The sequence below is a fragment of the Sinocyclocheilus grahami genome, unplaced genomic scaffold (assembly GCF_001515645.1).
Source record: "Sinocyclocheilus grahami isolate Dianchi unplaced genomic scaffold, SAMN03320097.WGS_v1.1 scaffold2566.1, whole genome shotgun sequence".
NCBI classification, from domain to species: Eukaryota; Metazoa; Chordata; class Actinopteri; order Cypriniformes; family Cyprinidae; genus Sinocyclocheilus; species Sinocyclocheilus grahami.
The window spans coordinates 73,233-79,423 of NW_015507745.1; positions in this window are offsets into that span (position 1 = coordinate 73,233).

Consider the following 6,191-nt stretch of genomic DNA (forward strand, 5'->3'; position numbering starts at 1 on the left):
CCTGAGAATGCACGTCTGAGAGTGCACGCGCCAGGCTGCAGCCAGACCCTTTTGGCTGCGTCCGAAAGCTGCCCAGTGCCTAAAAGCCTGGTTTCGCAGCGACCAAAGAATGAGCCATCGCGGAGTGGGCGGTCGTGTGCGTTATTTGAAGGCTTGTTGAATGGCATTTCATGCAGCTCCATTATCGAAGAGCGTCTCTGGTCAATCAGGCACGTCTGTAACTTACAGGCATCTTTATGAATCGAAAGAAGCTTGATGTGAACTATCAAGGACTTCATGAAAAAAAAACTCCATCCGGTTCTTTTTGAGGCTTTGAGGGACAGCAATGCATTCATGCATTCCTTTGCTTAAAGTTGTTTTGTGTTTGATAAGAAATAAAACTAAAAGATGAAGATGTTTTTGTGGTGTACAAATCCAATTCCAAAAAAGTTGGGACACTGTACAAATTGTGAGTAAAAAAGGAATGGAATAATTTACAAATCTCATAAACTTATATTTTATTCACAATAGAATATAGATAACATATCAAATGTTGAAAGTGAGACATTTTGAAATGTCATGCCAAATATTGTCTCATTTTGGATTTCATGAGAGCTACACATTCCAAAAAAGTTGGGACAGGTAGACATAAGAGACATAAGAGAGTTAAATGTACATATAAGGAACAGCTGGAGGACCAATTTGCAACTTAGTAGGTCAATTGGCAACATGATTGGGTATAAAAAGAGCCTCTCAGAGTGGCAGTGTCTCTCAGAAGTCGTGTCTTTGCAAATATATATTATCACTACAAACTGACGGAACAGACCGTGATTAACCTCATTCTTTTGTCTCTATACACATAAAGATACATTGGCATAGATGGGTGAACATAATCCCCTGATTTTGTAAATGTGGCCAATTACATTTGCATTAAGCACAGAGTTTGCACTTGTCTATAATTTAAACTAATAGCTTACATTTACAAACAGCCTGCAATAAACAAAAATTAGTTTTGCCTATATGTCATGATAAGAGGTAAATCCAGCCCTGCTTTTAGAAAGACACAGAAGAGATTTCAGCACTTTTTTAGACACTTATTTGATCAGACTTACATTTTAAATTTAAATGATTTTGATTGAGTTTTTGTCATTTTTATTAATGTACAAATATATATTTAGCATCAGTTTTAATATGTATAATTATAAATAATTGTATTTCAGTTTTAGTCATTATAATACTTCAGGTTAATTTATTTAATTTTGGGAAGCTGCCAAAACAACTTTTCAAATTTTCATTTAATCTTAATCTTTTAGATTTTCATCTAATGTTTATAATTTATTTTCATCTCTATTTTAGTGACTGGATTAAATACAAATGTTAATAATTTAGTTGTTACGATCCGAGTAAGATAAGCAAAGTAGCAGTTTCAGTTGCTTTTATGGTGCCTTTTTTCCTCTGTGGCGGAAACTTCTCAAATACATTCTTTAGACGCATTATCATTGTAGCTTCTTGAGATGCAAAATAAATCTATATGTGTCTGAAAAGTGGCGGCCCAAATGGCCAATTCACACTAAACCATTCACATTGTGTCTATTGCTTTTTTAAGTATGAAGGTCCCGCTCCACAGACAGAAAGCTGGATTAAATATTAAGGAAAAAATAACAATTTTATAGAGGCATCAGTAGTTTTGTTATCAGTGATACTGGCCTTCAGTCATTAAACAAATATTACAAATATACTGTCTTCATGTTGTTTCTACATTAATTTGAAGATTAAATGTGAAAGTTTTACAATATAAAAGTACACAGTGCCCAGTGTTTAATGTTAGGTGGGATTAATCACGATTAGTTTCAGAAAAAAACATGCAATTAAATAGGTAATTTTTTTACCGATTGACAACACTAATTTATTTATTTGTGGGGTTGAATACCGCCACTTATTTTTTCCACTTCAAGCACTGATTGTGTATCATATTCACACCAAAGTCCATTTCTGAGTTTAAATCACATGCCAAATAGAAACAGAAAATCATGCTATTGATACGCATTTTCATTTCTTTAAATGGCATATCTGTCACACATTCTTAGCAGCTCACAATTATTTGTTGTACCATAGTTCTGCCCCTCTCAAAAGTAACAAAAAAGTGTTTAACAAAGTTAATGTAATGACTTGTGCTTGATGATATTTGTCATTTGTTATTTACTTTGATTTATGAAGCAAAGTGGATTTCTTAACCTGATGAATTAAAAGTACTTATGTTAAAATAACACAGAGCAATAGCATATTCTATGCTAATGCAGATACAATATTTGTAACTTAAGTAATAATACAATAAAGAGACAGTTATTTAACAATATGTTAAGGAGTGGTGACTTTTGTACAGTCTTACAGTTACAACCGGCCCTTTGAGGGCAGCCATAATGTTGAAGTGGCCCTCAGTGAAAATGAGTTTGACAGCCCTGATATAGAGTCAGCAGAAATCTGATTTCAGTTCAAAGTGAAGTGAAGTGTCTTCAGAAAGTGAGGTGAGTGAAGCAGAGACATGAGGATGGCACGTCTGTCTGATGTCCACACTGAGCTTTCTGGACTCGTTTCTAGTGTTTAGCTCTGAATGAATCATGAGGATCAAACAGTGAACACAAAACACCAGTTCTGCTTCTTTACTGAGATCTCACACATTAATGCTGAATGTGTCAACTGTTAGATGAAAAACACAAGGCAGGATGAACACACTGCTATTGTGCACATACACATAAAGGGTCCATGCTTTACAGTTTCTATTTCAGCTATCACATGCTCATTTTGTAAATGTAAGCTATTTATTTAAATTATAGACAAGTGCAAACTGGGTGCTTAATGCAAATGTAATTGACCACATTTACAAAATCAGGCGATTATGTTCGCCCATCTATGCAAAAGTGTCTTTATGTATAGAGACAAAAGAATGAGGTTAATCTTCACATCAGTTTGATTGTTTTCTGGTGCATTCATCAGTGTATTTGCAAATAAACACAATCTTGAGCTTTTGGTTTTATTTTTTGGTCTCATCAAACACAAATCATAAGGAATTCCAATTTTAGTCCAATTAAATTTTTTTAAATATATGTAGCGACTCAGCTCATGGGAAATATGAATAATTAATCATAACTAGTTATAATTAATTATAAATATTTAGATCCGCTGTAGATATTTAGCTGACCTCTCAGGGTCAACTGTCTGTCAATTCTTAGAACGTTAATTCCCTGGTTAAGGGAAATAACTTTCTTACTGTACAATTCTACAAAGAGCTTGTAGCATAAATCTGCATGATTACGTGACTCCAGTTATGAGCAAACAATGAACCACGTCAAGTGTGATACAAGTAAGGTTTTATTAACTACATTTAAGTAAACTTCCGGCTTCGCTACCGTTCGGACGTTTTTGCTTACTGCTCTGCGCTTTGCTCCCTATTTCTGTACTTTTCTTTGATTTTTCTAAGATTTTTACTTCAGCAGATCAGCACAGTGCTAGCTTGATGCAATCTGAAAGTCCAAGTGATCTTTGCTGAAGTTGGTTGATGAAAAGAACCAGTTTGAGTCAGAGAATCTTGTTGAATGGAAAAAACAAGGCCGAAGGCCTGGCACAAAACTTAGAAAGTCCTGGAGCGTTGGAGCTCACATCTTATCAAAATCTAACAGAACCACAGACTCTGGGCGGGTCACATGAAGTGCGGCCTTTAAAGTCTGCAAAGATTCACGCCTCTCAAGATGGGCTTGTCCAATGAGAAAGTCCGGAATCCCAAGTGGGAGTTTTGAGATACTGGGGAGTTTTTATGACCCTTTGTTTGAAAGCATGGTAATTTGCATATGAAACTTGGATCAAAATTACTAAAGCTTCTTAGAACACTAATATGTTGCGTAGGTATATCATCCGAATACGAATTAATAGAGACCAAACACATTATATGTAAGGTTACATGAATGAGTGGTTCTATCATAAGCATGCATAAAATAGTCTACAATACAACAGATAATATACAAGACCGCAATACTATACACAATGACCTCAAGAATCTGTGTTCATTCAAAAAGAAAGGTTTTCCTATGAATTAATTAGTAGAAAAGTCAATTTCTACTGTGCATTTGTGGATTTTCCTTATGGAAAAGGCAGTGATTTTCCACACCTAAATTCCATTAGGTCGTAAATGTATCTGGTGTCAGGGTTGCCATGGTAACCAGGGTCCTGGGCCTTGTGTCGTTGCAGACATCCTGGCATCCAGTTTATTGGGTGATGGGACTGTGACGATTTGTTAATCTAATGAATAATTGATTTGTTAAATTAAATGACAAATGGTGTGTCTGATTGGTCCAGACGCTACATATAGCACCTTTCAAGAACCCAATGATGCTTTACAAAATAATTTTATATTATATAAAGGAATAAAGGAATTCCTATAAAGGAATTGACAAACAAAATACACCAGACAATCAGACAAACAAGTGTTGACAATAAAGAACTACAGATAATTAACAACAAGAGGTCATGCAATCATACGATGAACATCAGTTATGTCAAGAAGGTGGTCATGTGTCATACAGACAGAAATCGGGAAATTGAGAAGCAGAAAGGTAAATGAGTTATTTAGAGAACAGAGTGAATAGATGAGTTTTAAGTTGAGACTTAAAGGTCTGGAGAGAGGAGGCAGCAATGTTTAAGCAGTTTTCTCATTTTAATTGACTCCACTTCTGAAGATGCACAACTTCAAGGCAACTTTGTTAAACGTGTACGCCTGTGCACCAGAAAAAAATGCATTTGTTCCCTGGTTTATGAATGTCCTAAAGGTATGCAGCATTATATTTTTTCTCTTGATTTATCATAAACTTGACATAAGTTGTTTTCTCGTGTGAATACCTGTATAGTTTTGTAATCGATCTATGAGTATGTCATGATCTATGGCAGTGGTTCTCAAACTGGGGTATGTGAGGTGACGGAGGGGGGTACACGAACAACATTCTGAGTTTTGGCATTCATTTAATTTTACCCCAACTTAAAGTAACATTAAAACCGAACATACATTTCTGACAAGCAAAATGCCTCTTCTAATGTAAAAACAAGAAAATGGGAGTGCCGTAAACGGTCAAATACATGATATCCTATCAGCTTTCTTCATCTTTTGCCATCAAAACTGACGGCATCCACACAAGCATTGTGCATGTGATAGGATGCCCGCTGAATATGCTGCTTCAGCAAATCGTGCTGCTGTTCAATGTATCTTTAAAGTAGATCTTCACTTAATAGCATGAAGAGCAAATATCGACACGCACTGTACATTGAGATCTATTTAAACTCTCTTCGATACAGACACTCTGTGCGTGTTATTGTTTTCATGTTTAAAAAACGAGCAAGAATGTAAATTTCCCTGAATATCCAAACAATGGCAAATGTGACAATTTTTACAACAGTTCAACAAAAAAGGTAATATAAAGTGAACATTTTACAATTTAAATGTAGCCTACATTTTAAACAATATTGTCATGTTTGTTCTATTTTGCAACGAAATAATAATAGTTCCAACAAAATATCATCTGGTGTGCGTCTCCAAGCAACGTACACGTTAGTGATCGAACCTGCGCGGCTTTGAACGATTTGGAGAGTCAGTAATTAATAACCCATTCATAACTACAGCATTTTGCTTCGTTACTGAATGGATGAACGAATGGCGCGATGCCTGGCTCATTAAGACAGTGACTTGCCGCCACCTATTGGCGGTTTTATTTTTAAATCTACAAGTAGGCTATCGCTTCAATTTGCCATAATTTATTGCTTTAGTTATTATATTAATAATACACTTAATGGACATAAAACATAACATACAATTAATAAGAAAAGAAAATATTTGCCTCTATAAAGGTACAAATAAAAAATGCACTTGTAAATCAATTTAAGGGGGCAAATGATGTCCTATAATAGAAAAGATGTGACTGCGGTCTAAGTGGAAGAGAGGGGGTACGCAGAAGAATGTTAAATGCCCCAGGGGGTACGCTGCTGTAAAAAGTTTGAAAACCACTGATCTATGGTGTCGAACGCAGCACCAAGATCAAGTAAAACTAGCAATGAGACACAGCCTTGGTCTGATGCAAGAAGCAAGTAATTTGTCATTTTAACAAGTGCGGTTTCTGTGCTATGGTGGGACCTGAAACCTGACTGAAATTCTTCATAGAGATCTTTTTTTT